This window comes from Notamacropus eugenii, chromosome 1 (genome assembly GCF_028372415.1).
Source record: "Notamacropus eugenii isolate mMacEug1 chromosome 1, mMacEug1.pri_v2, whole genome shotgun sequence".
Taxonomy (NCBI): Eukaryota; Metazoa; Chordata; class Mammalia; order Diprotodontia; family Macropodidae; genus Notamacropus; species Notamacropus eugenii.
Genome location: NC_092872.1, coordinates 111641066 through 111664548, shown reverse-complemented (window position 1 = coordinate 111664548; position 23483 = coordinate 111641066). Strand labels below are relative to the sequence as shown.

The window sequence follows — 23483 nt, the reverse complement described above, 5'->3', positions numbered from 1 at the left end:
ATAAAATATACACACATACATACACATGTGTATATACATATATGTGTGTGTTCGTGTGTGTATGGGTATTCCCAAAACATTTTAACTTTTTTACTGATACATTTTTGTGACCCAGAATGTCTGGAGATTATTGATCTATCTTACTGAAAATTTGAGAAAATTAATGAGATGATATTCATTATGCTCTTGGATTCCTCACAAATTAGTGCTATGTGTGTATAATGTCAGGTATAATAATAATGTTTTTCTGATATTCGGTTCAGGAGTCTGTAAAGCTTTGTCTTTGTATTTTTTTAAGTTAACAGTTAGAAGCTGGATTAGAGAAAGTATTCATTATCTTCAACTACTGCATGCTATGAGAATGCCTATTCAGTATTTCCATAATGTAAGATTATCTTCTTGAATGCAAATTGACTTTAATCTTCCACAATAAAAACTCAGCATCACAAAGCTATGGATCTTTTAGCTTGTATCACATTTTTTGCTTGTTTTCATTCAATTATATTTTTAAAAATGAACAAACATTTATCTCCCCTTTCTTTCCAACAATAAAAAGTATCATAACAAATATGTAAGGTCAAGAAGAATGAATTCCCACATTTGCCATGTCCATTGGCCATGCCCAAAAATATTTCCATGTCCAAAAATATTTCATGAGTTTCTGTGAAACTTAATGGAGGTAGCCTGAAATGTCTCAACATGACAGCAACATCAAATCTGAGACAGATCAAGGATCTCATCCAAGCCAGGAGTGTTATAGTGTTGGAAAGTTCCCAGTAAGGACACACCCTTTATTAGAAACTCTCTTCCAGCTTTAGAGTTTGTTACTGTTGTTGTTCAGGTTTTTCTGTCATGTCAATTTTTCCTGACCCCATTTGGAGCTTTCTTGACAAAGATATTGGAATATTTTGTTATTTCCTTCTCTGGCTCATTTTACAGATGAGAGAAATGAAGCAATCAGGATTAAGTGACTTGCCCAGGGTCACACAGCTACTAATTGTCTTGAGGTCAGATTTGAACTCAGATATTCCTGACTCTCTCCAGCGCTTTCCACTGCACCCCCTTGCTGCCTACTGCTTTAGAGCAGGGGTTCTTAAGCTTTTTTGTGTCATAAACAACTTAAGCAGTCTAGTGAAACCTACAGACTCCCCAAAAGAACATTTTTAAATGCATAAGACAAAATGATACAAAGTAAATCGACTATATTGAAATAGTTATCAAATTGTTTTTAAAAAAAAATGAGTCCATGAACTCCAGGTTAAGAGTCATTCCTTTAGGGACTTTTCTAGGGGGCACTGAGAAGATAATTGACCTACCTAGGTTCACAAAATCACTATTTATCTGAATTAGAAACCGGGTCTTTTTAGCCCTGAGGATGTCTCTCTATTTTCAACTCCTTGCTGTTTCTTTAACTGGATGTTCAGCTATGTTAATTTATTGCAATTTACAAAATATTTATCAAGTAACTACCATGTACAATCTCCTAGGTGCTAAAGAAATAAAAATTCTATGCCATTCCTTCTTTTATAGAACCTATCCAGTACGTCGTGATACTTATGCAAAAACAAAACCCAACATCATATTACATGTTAAGTGAGCAAGAGATATAAAGTCTTGGGTAAGTTCCAGAGGGGAAAATGCTGCTACCTGGGAAGATAAGGGAAGGATCATTTAATCATAAATTTTGATCTAGAAGAGATCCTAGAAGGTCACTTACTCTCATATCCTTATTGTCCATGTGAGGAAACCAAAGCCCAGGGCAATTAAATAAATGACTTGTCCAAAGTCACACAGACAGCAAATGGCAAAGAATAGAGTGTAACCCATGTCCTCTGACTCAAAATTCAGTTCTTCTTATACAATACTTAGAGGAAATGGCATTTAAGTTAGGTTTTAACTTAAAGTAATGGCTTTATACTTAAAGGGGGGGATTGAAATTGCTCTTGGTGTAATGAAAAGTGGAAGAAGAACCTTTGAGTGAAAGCACCTTTACTGAAATGGAGGAGGGAGGATTATGGGGAAGATGAATAGTTTAATTTCACTACAGCATAACACATAGAAATAAAATGCATAAGGAATAACCGGTAATAATAAAAATAATGGCTAGAATTTATAGATTACTTTAATGTTTGTAAAACAATTTATAAATATTATCTCATTTTGTCCTCACAACAGCCCTGGGATGTGGGTGCTATTATTATCCTCATTTTACAGTTCAGGTTAAATAATTGCTTTTCCAGGGTCACACAGCTAGTAAGAACCTAAGACTGGATTTGAACTTAGGTCTTTCTAACTCCAAGATTAATGTTCTCTCCACTGTACCACTAGCTGTGTTGAATGTAACACACAGGTAGCAAGTGACCAAGCAAGAATTTGAAATGAGCTTCATTGACTCTCGATTCAGCATGTTTTCCTTTTCATTATCTTGCCCCTCCATATACCCCATGATTTTGTCATACTTCTATTCCTTTTCAGGTGTGACATGTATTTTAGTACCTAAAAGCTCTAATCTGAACATATGACTCTAGTTCGAGCAGATCAACACTTCCTTTGGAAGACTTTAAAGGGAGCATTTCAATTTCCCTTTTAACCAGGTCTCCAGAAACAGATTTTGGCTTATCATAAGAAAGAACTTTTTTATATATAAAACATCTAAGGCTATCTAACACTAGAGTATATCCCAACCACTGGAGATGTTCAAACAGAGGATAAGTGAGCATCTGTGAGAGATGACAGAAAAAGCCCCTAAATTAAGTTGGAAGATAGACTGGATGATCTCTAGTTCTTTCTACTCAAAGACAGAACCAGTGAAAGGCATATGGGGTTTTGTTCAAGGGAATTCGATGTGAGGGTATTCTGGACCAGACTTGACTCAGACTGGTCTGGTGGCTCAGATTAGGATTGGAATGAAATGAGGCACTCATTGACCATCTGTGTTTTAAGAAATATAAGTTTACTTAATAATAGCATGTAAAGAATATTACAAAGAACAATTCATTAGTTTGATTTGACAGAACTTCTCTCTCACCACAATTGCCAACTCCTCCATTAAATCTCAAGAATATTTTCGTTATCTTTTAGGGAAAACTAGCCTAACCTTTGTTAAATAGATGTTGCTTCTACAAGTGAGTGTGTGTATGTGTGACCCATAGTGTCTGCCATCCCTAAACTTTTAACTTGTTGTCCTACAGAAGTAAGGTTATCACCACTCCAGGTGCCTGTCACCATGGTGTTCCTTTCTCTTCCTCCAGTCCCTATGGCAACGAGGGCTGGAGTATGTGTTCGTCCTTCATTGCCGAAGAAGACCATGCCATCAGAGAAATGATGACATGACTTATACTTGGCTTTGTTTTGAGTGAGGGAGGGCTGTGCAAGTTACCAACCTCACTTCTCCTCCAGAGCCATCTGAATCCAGTGATCAGATATTCATCAGGATGACCGAAGATGACCCAGGATGAGGCAATTAGGGTTAAGTGTCTTGCCCAAGGTCACACAGGTAGTGAGGATCAAGTGTCTGAGGTGAGATTTAAACTCAGGTCCTCCTGACTCCTGCAGTGGTACTCTATCCACTGTACCACCTAGCTGCTCTAGGGCTGGAACTCTGTAAAGGAAGGGAGATGCTTCCAACATACCCCAAGGCATACTGATTGTTGGATTGTCTTTTCTTTGACATTTCATGTGTCCCTCCACCTCTCTGCTGAATGAATTTGCCCTGGTATGGTATCAGCTAGGTAAATCTGTACTTACCAATACATGAAGTTTTTATGCTATGACTTTAGATTGGTATTTCAACATGGTACATTGCATTAGATGTCTGCTAAAAAAATGCATGTACTGAAACACTGTATGTAATTTAAGGTAGATAGCAAAAAAGGGTCAACTGAGCATTAGAGTTGTGAATATTCACTTAGAATTATTAAGATTTGCTTTGTGCTTAAAAAATGTCTAAGCTACACTAATTATTGTTTAGGCCTCATCTGTACAGGAAGTAATTGACTTATTTGAAAGCTGACTAGAGTAATGTTATTATGAAAATAATAGAGCCCTTCTAAAAATTTGTTTATTAAAAACAGTAACAGAAAGCCTAAAGACAAAAGCCAACACTGAGTGCTATATACATAGGCTAAAATCTGTAATGTGAAATTGTGTCTAACACTGGGCAAGTTGCTGATGACAAACTAATCCAGGGGGAGATGCCCAAGAGTATTAATGTATTTGTAGATGAAGCTGTTTCTATTCTGTCTTGGTTTTATTTTATTTTCAGGAAATGTGAAGACCTAAAAGCTTTATTGTGCATTAGTAAGGGCAGTTCAAGGTCTCTTCTTATTGAGGTGTTTAAGAGAGGTTAAGAATGAGATTACATGAAGGAAAATCACAATTTTAACATCAGGTTTTAGTACCTGGGTAACACAGTACAAAACATGCCCTTAAATTGACTTTATAATTCATAGTATGATAATAATACAAGAAGTGGTATGTGGTGTTCAATTATTTTCAGTCTTGTCTAACTCTTTGTGATCATATTTGGAGTTTTCTTGACAAAGATACTAGAGTGGTTTGCCATTTCCTTCTCCAAATATAAGAATTAAGCCAAATTCAAACAAGTAGATTGGAGATAGTTTAAGACACAAAATCCTCTAGGGAGAAACGATCTCAGTATACTACCACTCTCCATGTGGAGAATAGCCCAAGAATAATACCATTTACTCTCATTGAGAGAGATTCTGGGACTTTGGCCTAGGTAAGTATTTCATGAAAGGGCAGAGAGAGCCCAAGATTGTCAGCTTTCACAGGGGCAGACACCAGCACAATGGGGCTATTGCTAGGAGGAGCAATAGTGTGCAGGAGCAGTCTAAATCTGGGCTAGAGAGATGCTCTCTTGGGTTGTGGATGCTAGAGATAGAAAGTATTTGTAGTAGTTTGCTATTTTAAATAATTATTCTTCCCAAATAGGTGTTAAGCTCAATTGCATCTAAGTTGCTGATGGAGTGCAAGAGTTATGAAAATGTATATGTAACAAATTTTAAAATCACAGTCTTTAAAAATAATAATGTAAACTTTCTGCTCACCCTAAATTTCAGTGACACTGAGTAACATCCTTGTCATCATGTTTCTTTAGCTCTGACTGTAGATTTATCTATCCTAAGCTTCCTTTCTTCCAACTTTGTATTCTATCTACTTCTCTCCCAGTCTTAACTCTTCGTATATCTCTCCTTAGTTGTGGTCAAGATCTTCCAGGACCCTCAGACATTTTGCCTCACAGAAAATATGGATGAAGTAGCCTAAATTCAGGAAGAATTCCCAAATTGGACTTTCTGTCTTCAAAAGGTTTGTAGTCTATAAGAAGGGTGTGGAGAGTTGGGGAACTTTTACTTCAGCTGGCTTGACTAATGGGCAAATGAGGATGAGGACTAGATGTGTCATTTCATTACTATAGGGAACTCCTAGGAGAAGCAATTTCCCACACTAATGCTGGCTTACCCCTTTCTTGCAATTTATTGTCTTAGAGAATTACCCATGGAAAGCACAGAAAAATCTTTTTTTTAATCTTAGGTTTATATCTATTAGAAACTGTGTGTGAGATGAGTGGGATGAGAGATAACTGGTGGGAAGTACAAGGAACAAAGAATCCTTTCACTTACATGATTCACATTTTTGTAATATTGTATATTCTAAATAGTTATATATATGTTACTCTCTTTTATCCAATCAAAGTGTAAACTCTTTGATGATAGGAAATATATCTCTTCTAAACTTTTTATCTCCCTTCCATATAGTCCAAACTTTTCTGCTTGTCTTTTATGTCTTTATCATCTGGACCCATTTTACTTATCCACTCTTATTGATCATTATACATCCTCAGAACCACATATCTATATGTTTTTGTGATTTTCCTTCTCCCAGCATTTAGTCTAACCTTACTTGACCAAAGATCCCCTCTATGACATCACTTATGATTGATAATCCAGCCCCTGTCTAAGAAACTTTAAAGAATCCATCTCATCCTGAAGTAGCCCATTGAGATTTTGAATAGCTCCAAAAGTTAGGAAACTTTGTGTAAAACCTTAACCTTCTACTACTCATTCTTCAATCTAAATTCACTTCTTTCTAATCTTACAAAGTAACAGATATACTTTAATAGTTCATATTCTTCTGTTTTCCTAAGGATGGTACTATTATTAATCTCACTAAATTCTTACTCTAATATCTAAGTTTCAGAGATGGAGCAATGGAATCTGTGCCATTATGGGTTGGATTACATCACTTCTGAGTCCAGGCGGGAATTAACTGTTCTTCAAGAAGACATTCAGAGTTAAGGGAGAGCAAAAAGATTGCTCTGTAGTGACAAGATTCAGTACATATTAGATGACATAAATTTATAGTCCACTCCATTGCCATAAATGATATTTTACTATATAGATCAGCAGTACGTGGGTGGAAACAAAGAAGATGGATGATGTAACCCAGGTCAGGTCTGACAAATCTTGAGAGGTCATAGGGCGAGGGGAAAATATATTTGAAAATTGAGGACAGCGCTAACTATTGGATAACAATTGGGAAGGGAGAAAAGTGAAGACAGAGCAGAGATGATATTCGAAAAGAACATGAGATGTAGAGTATTTGGAAGTAAGGTAAAGATAGATGGAAAGAAATATGGTCTATTATTGTTAGATAGAGGAATTTTAGAGTTCTGTTTAATGGAGGTAGAATACTTCTCTGTTAAGTTGAGATCAAGGGTAGGAACAACTCTGCACATGCCAATTCATTGAAAAATACACACACACACACACACACACACATATATATGCACACATACAGACATACATACATACATATACCTTTGCAAGTTGATAGTAGGTAGCTTTTAAAGTCAGACTCTTCCTGATTTTGAAAAGTATTCCCTTAAAACAATTTGAAGGAACAATTGGAATACTGTATGACTAGTATACATTTTTCTACTAAGAGGTATGCCAAAGTCACCCTGAGGAAGGAAGTTTTTAAAACATGCCACAGGTTTTGAAAAAGATTTAGATAAGTTCATTAATTACACATTCATAACAAATTGTTAGTAAATTATATGAAATCTGAGAGGATATTTTTCTAGCTTTTATTTTTGAAGAGACTAACATTAAGTATAAATACTATGTACCTTCCAACAAAAAAACCATTGGTATCATAATTGGAAAGAAATTTGGGGCCAATGAATGATGAACCTCATCCAATATGGATATTTTTATAAGTTGCAGTGGAACAAGTTATGGATGTGGAGTCATTTTATTTGGATTCAGATACTTCCTCTGCCCCTTACTGCCTGAGTGATGCTGGGTAAGTAATTTTACCTATGAGAGCTTTAGTTTCTTCATTTTGAAAAGTGAGGCAGATATACCAGATGACTTCATACTTTCATTTCATCTCTAAATCTGTGATCCCGAGATGAGTCTATGGTATTAGCTCTACCATAAGTTTTAAAAAGAAATTTGTTTCTATAATGAAATATCAATTGAAAAGCATATATATATATATATATATATATATATGCCCAACACAACTGATACACATATAAAAATGAGATAAACTACAAGATGCTTGCCTTCTAGGTGGGAACAGGAAGTAGACATTCAGCATGTTCACAGATAAGTAAACACAGGAGATCTGTAAACCAATACAAAGTCATCGGGAGATTCAGATAAGGCCTCTTGAAGGAGGTGCCATTCCTTGATTTTATCTAGTGGTTCCCTAGGGTAGAGTTAAGAAGGGAGTGATCTATACAAAGGCATGGAGACATAAGATTGAATGTTCTATATGGGGAACAATCAATCAATCAATCATCAGCATTTATTAAGCACCAATTGTATGCTCAGCACTGTGTCAGGTGCTAAGGATGTAAATATGGAAATGAAAACAGTTACTAAACTCAAAAAGCTAATTATCTTGTTGGAGAGACAACATGTATATGTATAGGTGATTTTCTGGGGAGTGTAGGAGGAGGGAATCAGAAAAGATTCCATGTAGAAAGCGGAGCTTAAGCTAATCCTTGAAGGAAACTAATGAAGCTAAATTATATAGTTGAAGAGGGAGTGCATTCTAGGCATGGGGAACAGTCAGTGCAGAGGCACAGAAGTGGAAGATGAGTGCTATGACTCAAGAACAGCAGAAAAAGTCTGATTTTGTTGGACTACAATGATTGTGGAGGGAAGTAATGTGTGATGAGCCTGGAAAAGTTTGCTGAATTGAGAACCTGAATGGCTTTAAGTGTCAAAAAGAAGGGTTAATATTTGCTACTAAAAGTTTTAGAGAGCAATAGAAAGGAATATTGAATAAGGCAGTAAAACGATCAGAACCCATCAGCTGTGTGGATGATGGCTTAGTGGTGATGAGAACCTGAACCTAGGTATTGGCTGTGTAAATGAAAAGAAGGAGACTGAAGCAAAATGTGTCATGGAGGTAAAAATGACAAATTTAGGTAGTCAATTGACATTCTGGGATAAATGAGAGTAAGAAATTGAGGATGATGCTGAAGTTTTGAGACTACTTGGCTATAAAGATGGTGTTGCCACTGACAGAAATAGTTCTGAAGTTCAGCAGAAGCAAGGGTCTGATGGGAAAGAAATTCAATTTTGGTCATATTGAGTTTAAAAAATCTATATAAAATACAAAATGTCCAGAAGGCAGTTAGTGATATAAGACTATAACAAAACTCAGATCAGAGACTAGGGCTAGAAATGTAAGTGTAAGGATCTACTGCTTAGAAATAATTAAACCTCTTTCGAAGACTGCTAAAGAGAGAATATATAGAGGGATACCCATAGTGAGGGGATGTGTTAAGAATTATGATTCATCAAAAGAAAAAAATTCATATAAAGGAGTAGTCAGACAGGTAGGATAGGAGAGAATCAAGAAAGATCAATGTCACAAAAACCTAGAGAGGAAGAGAGGGCAGTCAAAGTGTTGAGTGTGGTAGAGCCAAGATGGTGGACTAAGAGCACAGACTTGTGAGCATTCTCCTTCCAAATCCAACCAAATACCTGTAAAAAATGACTTTAAACAAATTCTGCAGAACCCACAGAATGATGGAGTGAAGCAAATCTCCAGCCCAAGACAACATAGAAGGTCACCGAGAAATGTCTATTGCTCCACACTAGGAACAGAGTCCTGTCCAGTGTGGGCTGCATCAGCACAGATGGAAGCTGAGCAGGCCTTGGGGAACTGCGTCTCGGGTACCTGTGGCAGTTTCCAGATTTCATGACCCCAAAATGCTGAGGACAAATTGGAAGGTCAGTTGAAAAAACCTGTGGGACCTGTGTGAGAGAGTAGAATGATTGGGCCCTAGCCCCAGGGCAGGAGAGGAGGTGGATGAGCCCAAAGAGGAGGAGCCCCTGAGAAGCCTGCAACTGCAGGGGCAGGATCAGTCACTATTTCTGAAGCTCTAAGCCCAGAGATTACTGGGGTTTGAGCAATCCCCCACCTCCACTGAAAGCAGAGAACTACCTTGACAAAGAGTTCAAAAATCAAGTGAATAGCTAGGAAAATGAGCAAAATTTAGAAAAATAATCAGACTATAGAATCTTACTTTGATGACAAGGAGTACCAAAGTATATAAACAGAAGACAACAAAGTTAAATTCCCTAAATCCAAAGCCTCCAACACAAAATATGAATTGGTCTCAGGCCATGGAGGAGCTTAGAAAAGATTTTGAAAATGAAGTAAGAGAAGTAGAACAAAAATTGGGAAGAGAAATGAGAGTGATCCAAGAAAATTATGAAACTGAGTCAATTGCTTGCTAAAGAGGACCAAAAACTGCTGAAGAAAATAACACCTTAAAAAATAGACTAACCAAAATGGCAAAGGAGATCCAAAGAACTATGAGGAGGATGCCCTGAAAAGCAGAATTGACCAGATGGAAAAGGAGGTCCAAAAGCTCATTGAAGAAAATAATTCCTAAGAGACTAAAATGGAACAGATGGAAGCCAATGACTTTATGAAAAATCAAGAAATTATAAAATAAAGACAAAAGAATGAAAAAATAGCAAACAATGTGAAATACCTTATTGGAGAAACAATTGACCTGGAAAATAGAACCAGGAGAGACAATTTAAAAATTTTTGGAGTATCTAAAAGCCACCATCAAAATAAAGACCATAGACCTTATCTTTCAAACAATTATCAAGGAAAGGTGCCCTGGTATTGTAGAAGCAGAAGGTAAAATAGATATTGAAAAAGATCCCCAAATGAAAACTCCTAGGAATATTTTAACCAAATTCCAGAGTTCCCAGGTCAAGGAGAAAATATTGTAAGCAGCCAGAAAGAAACAATTCAAGTATTGTAGAAATACAATCAGGATAACACAAGATCTAGCAGATTCTACATTAAGGGATTGAAGGTCTAGGAATATGATTTTCTAGAGATCAAAGGAGCTAGAATTAAAACCAAGAATCACATACTCAGAAAAACTTCAATGAAATAAAGGACTTTCAAGCATTCTTGTTGAAAAGACCAGAGATGAATAGAAAATTTGACTTTCAAACACAAGAATCAAGAGAAGTGTGAAAAGATAAAACAGGAAAGAGAAATCATAAGGGATTTATTAAAGTTGAACTGTTCACATTCCTACATGGAAAGATCATGTTTGCAACTCTTGAGACTTTTCTCAGTATTAAAATAGTTGGAGGGATTATATACATATAGACAGAGGGCACAGGGGGATTTGAATAGGTAGGGATGATATCTAAAAAAAATAAATTAAGGGGTGAGAAAGGAATATATTGGGAAGAGAAAGGGAGAAATGAAATGGGGCAAATTATCTCTCATAAAAAAGGTAAGAAAAAACTTTTTCAATGGAGGGGAAGAGGGGTAAGGTGAGAAAGAAAGATGAACCTTACTCTCATTGCATTTGGCTTAAGGAGAGAATAACATGCACATTCAATTTGGTAAGTAGGGGGAAGGGAATAAGTAGAGGATGGGTGTGAAAGAACGGAGGGCAAATGGGAGAGTGGTCATTAGAAATAATCACTTTGAGGAGGAATAAGGTCAAAAGAGAGAATAGAATAAATGGGGGGCAAGATAGGATGGAGAAAAAAATAGCTAGTCTTTCACAATTACCGTTATGGAAATGTTTTGCATAACTACACATGTATAACCTATATTAAATTATTTGCCTTCTCAGTGGGAATGGGTTGGGAGGGAGGAAGGGAGAATAGTTGGAACTTAAAGTTTTAAAAACCAATGTTAAAATTTTTTTCTACATGTAATTGAGAAATAAGATGTGCAGACAATGGGGAATAGAAATCTATCTTGCCCTATAAGAAAAGGAATGGGTGTGAAGAAAGGGGGGGCAGATTGGGGGAAGTGGTAATCAGAATGCATGGTGCCTTGGGGTGGAGGGAGAGGAGAGAGAGGGAGAGAATTTGGGATTCAAGATCTTGTGGAAGTATCAGTTGAAAACCAAAAATAAATAAATCTAATAGTAAAAAAAACAAAAAAAAATATTAGGTGCTACAAAAAGGTCAAAGATGGTAATTGAGAAAAAAAATTCTTTTATTTGGCATTTAAGAGGTTATTGATGATTTTGGAAAGGGCAATTTCAGTTGAGTTGACAAGGTTTGAAGTAAAACTATATAGAGAATTTCAGTTAGAGCAAAAGAAGAGAAAGTGCAGGCAATGAGTGTATGCAGCTTTTTCAAAGAGTTTGAAACAGATAGGGAAGAGGGATAAGAAGGTCTTGAGTTAGATTTTGAAGAGTTAAATTCCTAACAGAGGAGTTTATCTTAGAAACAATAAGGAGTAAATGAGAGTACTTGAGCAGCTGAATATATTGTGGGATCTATGCTTTGCCATGGATTAGAACTTGTTATTTCAAGTTTAAAAGCAATCCTTTCTGGATTTGATATTAAGCTACTTCTTGGGCTAGTTTTTGCTGTAGTTACACATTCACAAACTTTATATTTTCCCTTTTGTTTTGCTCTAATTTCAAGAGCATATGGTCTATATGGCACTTATATTTACTGTATGATAGCAAAAAATGATGGATCAATCATGTGACAAGAACAAGGGACAATCATTGGAAATCTGAATGAACTTCAGGTATCTACACAATGTGAAAAGAAAATGAGGAAGGACCTTTGCTCATTGAGTGGAAACCCTCCAGTGAATTTATGGGAGAATATGGACAACAGTCCTACAAGATCAACAGTCATGAATTAGTTGCCCTATATCCACATCGATGAAATCACAGAACTGTGTTATTATATGATCTAGGTCTTTGTTTTTTTTTTTTTTTGACTAGTTTAAGCTTGCTTTTGATTTGAAAGATGGGGATTGTGAAATAAGTGTTGTTCATTTAGGTCTGATATCAGGGTGGTTCATGTATTGAGATCACCCACAAGACATCCATTTTTATTGCTTGGTGTCATTCTTCATTCCTCCCCATTTTACTTGGTATAACCATACATATGTGGCTTGCAATGTTATAAAAATGCAGAAAGATAAGAATTATTTTTGATTAGATCCCTATTGCTTTGTTAATGAATTCTCTTCCATCTTGTTGAGTTTAAGACTTCCAGGCAGCTCTGACTCTAGAGGTGAAAAAACTTATTCTACTGCCTTACTTTGTCTTTTACGAAGCATGGTAAAATAATCATTAAGTAATCATTTGTGTATCCAAGGAATACAGCAAGATTCAAGTCAAAACTAATTGCTCTAGAGTCTAAAAGCACTGAACAGTATTTCCCCCCCCACCCCCCATTAAAGCTTAAGCTGCTACATTATTTTTAAACTGATCATCTCCCTGGAAAGAATCAGCACCTATAAACTATGTATACCTCTTTATGCTTGCTGAGACGGAGTTAGGTTAGTTTTCCCTTTTTGTTCTTTTGAGTTGTGGACACTATTTTGGCTTCCAGTAGTTGTGCTCATTATTTTGAGTAATATCCATTAATCAACAAGTCAAGACACTTGCTAAATGCTTATCATGTACCAGGTGCTCTGGGAACAAAGGCATAAATGAATCAATCCCTGCCTTCAAGGAGTATACATTCCATAAGATAAGTGCATTGATGTGTGCAAGTAGAGAATTTTATTAATTTTTAAAGATGAACATCCATTGAATACTCAATCATAAAGGACATCTTTTTGTTCTTTTTCTAATTAATAACTGAAATTTACTTAAAATACAAACAAAAACATAAGTGGAAAACTCTTACCTCTCTTTTTTTGAAGATACTAAGGTGTTCCTGGACATATTCAATGCAACTTGCACACATAATCATAAAGAAGTTGTGTGTTAACTGGAGACCCTCAGCATTGGTCATGAGCTTTACCACCCTCAGTGCTAAGGATGGAAACTTTTTAGTTTAATCTCCCAGCCTATGGGAAGCCACAATGGTGAAATGTCAGTTCCACTTCTGGTATTTATATTTATGGCATTTTCCTTTTTGTAGTAAGTCTTAGTTTTAGAATGCTGTCTTCAGAAGAAAAGGCCAACTGGCAGATAAAAGAGAGAAATGTCTTAAGACATTTGTAACTATAGGATAAGGTAGTAGACAGAAACATAGTTGCTGTTGGGATTCCTAATTAGCTTGTGGCCCTGAATGCTGCCATTCTTTTGGAGAAGAAAAAAAATGCCTTGCTATGTTTCTCGTGAACAGCAAGGAATTTGACAACCCCATTTTCTGATTTGCTGAGCTGACCCTATTATGCTTTCTTTCTGGAAGATATTCAACAACTTGGCCCTTTTGTGGATTTCAAGCCTGGATTGAAGACTTAAAAAAATGTATTTTGCCTTTTCACTAGTTGTTGTATTTTATGTACGATGTGCTGGGACCTTGTATGAAGGACGCTATACAAGTATAAGGATTGGATTGGCTGAATAATTTTTTTTTTACTTCATCAGGCTGTTAATCCTGCATGCCTGTGGTGATAAACCCTGAAAATCCCAGATAATCCTATATAGTATTCAGACTGAGTTGGCAACAGCTATAAATACATATCAAATTGTCAAATACCATTATCATTTAGACAACTCTGCAGTCCTTCCAAATTACATTAAAATAATCCAGTTCATTTATTTTATTTCATTTCTTTCCCCTCATTCTCTCCCTTTTCCCACTTTTCCCTTTTCTTTCAGCTTTCTTCTCATTCATCTCTCCCTCCCTTCACTCCTACCCCTTCCATCTCCCTGCTCCATTCAGCTAGTGATTACTTTTCTGGTTGGTCTTTCTTTTAGTGCTTCCTCCCCACTCTAGAATCCATTCCTCTCACTTTCTTCTTTAGTTTCTTCTGCATTCTTTCTACTCCATGTCTCTATATTTGTCTCTCTTTTTAATGGAAGCTACTATTAGTTTTTATTATTCTTTTCTCATCTAATTCTCATACCTAACAGTACACTGTAACTATCATAGGTAGTATTATTTATAATATTCCCACTATTCTGCGATGCAACCTTTTTTTATTCCAGATCTGCTTCCATATGACCTAGAGGCATGGTGAGTAGTTGAAATTCCATAGATAAGCAAATAATTCTTGGCAGTTTTCAAAAGGAAAGATCCACACTGCCAAAAGGCTTCTGTTCACCACACAAAACAAATGTTACTATTCCAGTTCCAAAAAAGCATCTTAAATGCATCCTTTCACTAGAAGTAGATCCAGCCTTCAAGTGTAATTAGATGTAAAGAAAATCTTTTGTTATTTTTTTCATTATGCAATTTAGGCTTGGCTAATAACCAGAGACAAATAATAGTTTACCCCTGCTGAGTTCTAGGCAACACTTTCCAGAATAAGTATCGAGCAAATTCTATGAAAAGCCGTTGTTTGCTGTATTCATTTTCATTCTATTCTCTATCGTGTTTTCTTTCACTTAATAAAAATCTTCCCCAGTATTCCCCTTCCCAACACACACACACACAAGCATGCACACACACACATACACACACAATTTGGCAGTATGACTTTCAAGTTGTATTAAGATTTGACCATCTTTGGATAAAGAGGGGGAGGTATCCAAGAAACAATAATAGAACAAAGATATAAAGAGCAGATCTCCACTAAAGTCTTTCTTAAGGTGAGGAGATGGCCATAGCTGGTTGAAGACTTTGCAAAATTCTAGTCTTATCAGATTGAATGTAGTTCTAGTTATTGGCTGTATGTTTGAAGATCATTCTAGCTAAGTTTGGAGAGGCTTATTCCTTAAATGTTGCATCTCAGGTGAGCTTTTTGGCCAGAAATTCCTCTTGAGATCTTGGGATCTGTATCAATGGAAGGAACCTCCACAAAAGAAATCACAGATCACCTAATGTTTATAAAGGTCATACAGAATAGCTTATACTAAATAGGCAAAGGAGGATGCTCAATGATTTTTATTCTTCCATATCTCATGTCTTACACATCTTTTTTTCTGTACTCAGAATAAAGCTTTTTAGTATTTTGCCATACTGTTTATTCTCACTGCTTACTTTAGTTTAAGCTTTTGTTTAATTCACAAGGAACACATTGTCTCTGCTCCAAATCATATCAAATATTTTTTCCTTTACATCTGCTTGTGTCTGGTATTTTCTTGTATTAAATTATACTTAGGGAATGTATGGCAATTGAGATGAGCCAAAGCAAATATCCAAATGGTGTAGTCTATATGCTATAGCACACTGATTAAGAGTCATAGGATTTGAGTTCTAATCTTAGATCCTACGCAGTATAGCAGGGACCTTGGGTAAATCACTTAGCTACTTCCCATCTCAAATTTCCTATTTAGGAAATTGTTATTGTTGTTGTTTGTCCTTTGTTCTTGAAGAGGACCATGACATCAGGAAGGTGATGCCACGACATGCAAGTGAATTGTCTGTGTAAAGTCACCAGCTTCACTTTCTCCTGGATCAGGACAACTGGAGGTGTTCTACAATTTAGCGGAGGACCTTGGCTTTTTCAAGCTAAGGGCTATAGCAAATCTCAGGTGGATTGAGGTGATTCCAATTCAGTGATTAAGGCTTAATAAGAAATGAGGCAGAACAGGGCCTCTTTACCTGGTCAAAAAACAATGGATCTGAGAGGGGATGGTCTCAGGGTTTCTGGCCAGACAGAGACAATTGCTATTTATATCCATTCTGAGCCAATTAGGGACTAAACAATGACCAAGTAGGTCATGTCCTAGGACCTTTTGTTGGCCAATGAATGAGATCCAGAGTGGTTTGGGGTTAAAGCTGATTTTTAAGAAAAATAAAACCAAACAAAAAGATTCAGAGATTAAAATTTATATTCCCTCTGCAGATGAGGGTGTGATACCCTATACGCACAGAGAGAAGGAAGGGAAAGAAAAAGAGAAAGAGAGAGGAAGAGAGACAAGGAGACAAAGAAAGAAAGAAAATAGACTGGGTTGCCCAACTGGCCAGTTCCAGTTTAGTGCCCAATGGGAAGCTCCTTTTCTGTGGTTGACCTGAAAATTTGGTTAAAAGAGGCAAACAGGCTAGGTGATATATAAATTCACTAAGAAATGAAGGATTCAGGAAGTATGTTGAGACATGTATTTTCTGAATATGGCCAGTGCAGAAATTTGTTATACTATGCATATTTGTCAGATGGGTTTTGCTTTTCCTTTTTTCTCACTAGGAAAGAGGGAGGCAAGAGGGAGAAAAAATAGATTTTTGTTCATTGAATTTTTAGCTAGCATTTATATAGTAACTTAAAGTTTTCAAAGAACTTTAAAAATATCATTTCATTTTATACTTACAAGCTTGGTAGACCACAAAACACAAGCAAACAAAAATCTTAGAGGCATCTAGATAGAGTACTGTGACTGCAGTCAAGGCAAAAAGACTCAAATTCAGTTCAGACATTTGTGTGACACTGGGCAAGTCACTTAGACATTGTCTATCTCAGTTTCCTCATCTCTAGAATAGGAGTACTTCCCTTTTAAGGTTTTTGTTTTTTATTTTTGATAATAAAGTGACATAATGTTTATAAAATACTAGCTATAAGCTAGTTATATAAGCTATTATCATCATTATTGTTAGCAAAAATGATTTCAACACACTGTTTTTGGGGATAATAGAACCACCACACTTGGAATCTAACATCCCAATCACAGACATACTTGTAAATGACATAGAAGTATCACTAAGAAGTATAAAGATAGGAAAAGTAACCAAACTGGGCTTAGTAAATATAGACAAGATCAATATTCAAAATGATACAACTGTGAAGGCACTGAGAGTGCTATGTTATACAAAATACTTAAGGGAAGTTTCTGGGAAAATGGAAGAATAAGGCAGGAAATCCTGGGCTCTTCAGGATGCTCCTGAAAACAAGGTAGAATATTACCTCAAAGTAAATATTGAGTGGCAGAAATAGTTAAAAGTGGGAGGTAAAGCAGTTGTCCTTCTAACACAACTTGGGGGGACTTTTAAAAAGACCTAAACTCCAGGGAAAGAGGTTTGGCTTCATGGAAGTACAAACACCTCCAGATAAATTTCTCTTATTCAACAAACAACAAGCCCTGGGGCCAGCTTGGTTGGGGCAGTAACCTTAGCTTCAGGAACATTCTCCTCAGCATGTTGTGGCAGTCAGACACCTGAGTAGGGGAAGATTGGAAAACCCTCCACTCTTGTGGGATGCCAAGGCTCAGCTGTGCTGACCAGACATAGTCCTAGGTTGTTGGCTATGGGTGAGGAGTGAATATACACCTGGTGAGTACAGTAGCAGAGAGGTAGGAACCTTGATGTCTCTGGCCACTTACTAGAGGACTGAGTCCCTGATTTTGGTTCTATGACAGAGGGGTGAGCTAAAGTTTGCAGCTGTGGGAAGGACCACAGGGATTAAAAACATTTGAGGTTACAGCATGACTGAGGTCCTGGTCAGTGGCTCAGGGTCAGAGAGAAGTGACCAAGGTGGGACCCTCAGGCGTATCTCAAAAAACAACAGTACAAAAAAACCTAAAACCTGAGGCATCATTCCTTACACCTCAGTACCAAAATCTGACTTTAATAATAAACTGCTAAAAAAAAGACTAGGCAAAATAGAAAAAAAAAAAACTGAGGATAAATAGCTACTATGAGGACAGAGAAGATTTTGGTTCACACTCAGAAGAAGAGAGTAAAGTTAATAAAAAACAGTTCTATTTCAAAGAAGGATATCAATGATCATAAGCCCCAAAAGAGTTATTGGAAAAGCTTAAAAGTCAAATAAGAGAGGTTGAGGAGAAATTAAGAAAAAAAAATAAATGGAATCCAAGAAAATCAACAAAATTATGAAAATAAAGTCAACCAAGTGGAAAAAAATCCCAGAACTTAATGAAGAAAATAACTCCTTAAAAACTAGTATTGGTCAAGGGGAAGACAATTGTGTTATACTATACCAAGAAATAATAAAGCAAAATCAAAAGTGAAAAAATAAAAGAGAATGTGAAACATATCATCAGAACAAACAACTGGTCTTGGGAATAGATTAAAGAGAGACAACATAAGACTTGTTGGACTTTGTAGAAGTTATGGTTTAAAAAAGAGTCTAGAGACAATATTACAAGAAATTAAGAAAAATTCCTCTGAAGTTCTAGAATGAGAGGGTAAAGCTGAAATAAAAAATCCATTGATCACCACCTGAAAGAGATCTCAGTATAAAAACTCACAAGAACATTATAGCCAAGTTTTGAAGCTCTCAGATTTAGGAGAAAATATTATAAGTGGCAAGAAAAAAAATTTAAATACTGTGGAGTGACAATCAGGATAGCACAAGATCTAATAACCTATGTGTTAAAAGGTTGTAGGATTTGCAACATTACATTTTGAAGCTCAAAGGAGTTGGGGTTTGCAATCAAGAATAACTTATCCAGAAATGCTGTGTATAATCCTGAAAAATAAAAGGATATTTAATGAATTGAAAGATTTTCAGCTATTTGTGACAAAAAGAACAGACTTCATTGGAAAATTTGTCATATAAGACTAATTATAAAGGACTCAATAAGGTTAAACTATTTACTTCTTAAATGGGAAAATGTTATCTGTACTCAAGAATACTATTACTTAGGTAGCTTGAAAGAGCATACAGAGATAGAAAACTTGGGGTTAATTTGAGAATGATGAGATGATTCTAAAGAATAATACTGAGTAGGGAGAGGTAAAAATGGAGTAATTATCTCAGATACATGAGGCATGAATGGGAGAACTGTTACAGTGGAAATAGAAGGGGTAGGAGGTAGGTAGTGCTGAAATGATATTCTCATTGGAACTGGGTTAAAGAGGGAATAACAGACATTTAGAAGAGCATAAAAGTCTTCTAAAATAAAATCTTGTAAGAAGAGATAGAGACATCCCATTAATATAAAATAAAAACAACTGTAGGCAGTACAAAATAACTGGGAATATGCCTACCAAAACAAGCCCAGGAAGTACATGAACATAATTATCAAACTTTTTTATACAAATAAAGTCAGATTTAAATAATTGGAGAAATATTGATTATGCATGAACAGGCAGAGCCAATGTAATAAAAATGACAATTTAATCTAAACTAATTTATTCAAGCCATGCTAATTAAATTACCAAAACTTATTTTACCAAACTAGAAAAATAATAACAAAACACATTTGGAAGAACAAAAGGTCAAGAATATCGAAGGAACTAATGAAAAATGTGTAAAGGAAGGATGTTTAGCAGGACCAGATCTTAAACTATATTTTAAGGCATTAATTAATAAGTCTCTTTGTCACGGGCTAAGAAATAGAAAGGTAGAGCAGCAGAGCTGAGTAGCAAATGATTGTAGTAACCTTGTGTTTGACAAAGGTAAAGATCTGAGATGGGGATAAGAATTCATTATTTGGTAAAAATTATTGGGAAAGATGGAAAGCAGTCTTGCAGAAATTGGGCATAGACCAATATCTTACACCATTTCTCAAGATTAGGTCAAAATGAATACATGACCTTAATGTAAAGGGAAATATTATAAGAAAATTAGAGGAATGTGTAACATAATACCTATGAGACTTATGGATTGCAGAACAAGGTTCTCATCAATTTCACAGGGCGGTCCTCGTACCTTTTGGAAATGTCTGCTTCAATCAGCTTCTGCAGCTCTTTTGTTTTCTCTGTCAGCAGGTCCAGTTTCTGCTCCAGAAGAACCTCCTGCCCATTCTGGGCCATCAGCTCTTTCTTTAGGGCTAGTACATCAGACTGCTTCAGTTTCTGCCAGAGCAGACAGGTCACTGATCCACATACCTTTGTGAGACCCGAATCATAAACAGATGTTGCATTCGAAGATTAGTGAGCTGGCCAATCAGATCCTGCAAAACCGAAACCATGGCAACTACTTCCACTTTGTTCTGACCCTGCAGAGTGGGTGGAGTCAGTTGGAACTGGCTCACTGATAGGATGTCTGCCTCTTCATTCATCTCCAATGTTCTCTGGGACAAGAAGATTTCTAACTCCTTGAGTTCATCAACAAACAATTTCCGGGTTTCAGAATATTCAAGAAGAGTCAGAGAATCTGGACCCCTTGCGAGACCTTCTGGAGCCTTGGTTCCTGCTCCTAATACTGTTATTTGCATGGGATCAGCATCTCCATCTCCCCAGTTTACTCCTTCATTACAAGCTTCCTTTGAATCAGGCTCCAGTGAAATCTCCCAGTTAATTTCATCTGTCTCAGTGGAGATTCCATAGTTAATCCCTCCAGAAGCCAACTCTATTCCGAAATTGCCCCAGTCAATCGTGTCATCTACCACCTGCTCAGGGGGCTCCTCCAGACACCGTCGCTCAACAACTATAGGCTCTGTCCCTGTTCTCCACTCATATATGGTAGTGTTTCCCCGCTTCTGCACATCTCAGCATTGGCACCACATATTCAGTGGGGCTCTCACACACAAATCCCACACAGACCTGGTAGATAGATCTCAATAGCCTCCCACAGCAACTCAACTCTGGCCCCAATCTCAGTCAAGAGACTCAGCAAATCCTTCACTAGTGCCAGCAGCTCCCTTTGGACATTGTCTCCAGTGATGCCATACTGTTTGCAGGAGTTATAGAAACGTTACTTCATTGCTGCAGCTCCCAACTGGCACTCCTTCTCCTTGTGGCTGTACTTCTGCTACAATTGCTGGCACTTGGCGACCTGTTTCTTCAGGGAGGGTATCCCACAGCTGACATTCTGAACCAGGAGGCTGGAGATTTCCACTAGGTAAGTGCTGTCCTTCTCATGCAAAAACATGATTGGTCAAAAATACTTTTTGTGAAGGCCTCAGTGACTTTGAGGAGGTCCACAATTCTCAGGCAATGGAAGTAGTGAATGTAAGATCCAGAGAGCAGCTGTGCAATTTCCTCACTTTCTGGCATGTCCTGGATGGCCGCATTTATCTTCTCTTGGATTGTTGGCACCTGATATTTCAAGTTGCAGTGCCTCCTGTCTACCAGCCAGTCAAGCAGTTTGCTGGTCTGGATTTCAATGGGCACATGCTGGTGGTCCTGCATGTTTCTTTTCTTCTGCTTCCAGTACTTCTAGGAAACTCCAACAGACAGTCTTTTGATGAAATCAAAATTACATATAGTCATCTGAAAAAAATGCTCTAAAACACTATTGATTAGAGAAATGAAAATAAAACAGCTCTGTGATACCATCTCACACCTATCAGATTTGCTAAAATGGTAGAAGGGGAAAGTGACAAACGTAGGTGGGTGCATGAAAAAACTGGGACACTAATTCGCTCTTGGTAGAATTGTGATCTGATTATACCCAAAGAGTTATAAAACTATGCATACTCTGATCCAGAAATATCACTATTAGGTCTATTTCCCAGGGAAATTAGGGAAAATGGAAAAGAATATAGATGTTATAAAATATTTATAGCAGTTCTCTTTGTGGGGGCAAAGAACTGGAAATTGAGGGGATGTCCATCAACTCAGAAATGATTAAACAAGTTGTGGTATATAATGGAATAGTACCGTGCTATAGGAAATGATGAACTAGTTGATTTTAGAAAAACATGGAAAAAACTTGTATGAAATAATGAAGAGTGAAAGGAACAGAACCAAGAACCAAACAGTAACAGTAACATTGTTCAAGGAACAATTTTGAATGACTGAGTTTGAGTATTATGAACACTCAAATCAACTACAAAGGACCTATGAAGAAAGGTGCTATCTATGTCCAGAGGAAGAACTGACTAATGGAAGTGTTTATTGTATTGTATTGTGTGTGTGTGTGTGTGTGTGTGTGTGTCTTAATGGTAGCCTTTTCTAGGGTGTGTTGGTGTAGAAAGGAGAAAAAAAATAGTACACAACAGAGAACAAAAGAAAACAGAAGGAAGCACAGAAAAACAGGGTGGCTTTGAAAGTAATGTATGATATTTATGATATAGTTTGTTCAAGAAAAGTAAACAATGTGAAATGGAAATTCATGATTTTGTGTTGAATTTTCTTTTTATGTTGTGCTGTGTACATGGAAATGTTTTTTCTTTTTGTTTTTTGTACTTAAGTTCAAAATGAATAAAATTTTTAAAAAATACTTGAAAGGGGGAAAATACTAAATGTAGAAAAGGAAAGATCTTCTTTTTAGTAAAAAGAAAAAGTTTCCTCTGAGACTATCAATAACGACTGACATAAAAATCTATTCTGTTTCTGTACAAAATCTTAATTGGAGTCATCTATCAAGAACATGATGAAGGGATTAGCAAAGAACAAGCAACTCCTTACAAGTAATACTAAAAGATGAACCAAATCTTTACCGTTTTACAATTAACCAAAAAATGCAAATATATGATGCTGTCTTTATTGCTTGTTGATTATAAAAAGTATTTGATTCAGTAGAACAAAATGGTACCTAGTGAACGTTTTTTTTTTTTTACGACAAACTACCCATCACTTCATCAAAATCATTGAAGTCTCTCTAGAAGATAGAAAAAGAACCTGTTCTCTTACATTCTGATAATAAATAGTAGGCAAGACATAAAAGATTAAGATATTTGCTTGTCAAAGATTTTCCAACTTGGGGGAGAAATGTAAATCCAAAATGTATTCTCTTTATATGGTGAATTCTTTCAGATATTCCTTTATGTGGTTTTTGTATTGTTTACACCATGCCCATAACCTTGCAAAGTCTTCTGCTATCTGTAATTACTCAATTTCCACATAGGAAAGACCAAATGTATGAAGAATGTCTCTTTCCCAGATTTCAACTTACATTTGGATGGAGTCTATTGGGCTTTTCTAAAAATAAGTGTGTCTTGGACAGATAGTATTGATAGGCAACAATTGGGTCTATAGTTGAAGAGGAAGAGGGACAGCTGACTATACTACTTTCAGAAAATTGCCAAGCTGTTTTATTGACACTAAGCTTCCCTCACAAGTAAACATTTATCTTTTCAGTACTAATATTTTGTCAGCATCATTACTTGGCAATAAGACATATAATGCCTCTGACTCTGAAGAGTTAAAAATGAATGGGTCACATGGGTATCTAGAGAGTTCCAATGGTAACAATGAACTGTTGGAATAAAATGAAGAAGGCTTATAGCATAT

General features: G+C 36.4%; 1 pseudogene; it reads right to left on the bottom strand.

Annotated features, from left to right (window-relative positions):
• The window catches only part of LOC140505820 (CDK5 regulatory subunit-associated protein 3-like), a 52898-nt pseudogene extending 31460 nt beyond the window's left edge, over positions 1–21438 (bottom strand).
• Positions 21439–23483: the final 2045 nt, after the last annotated feature.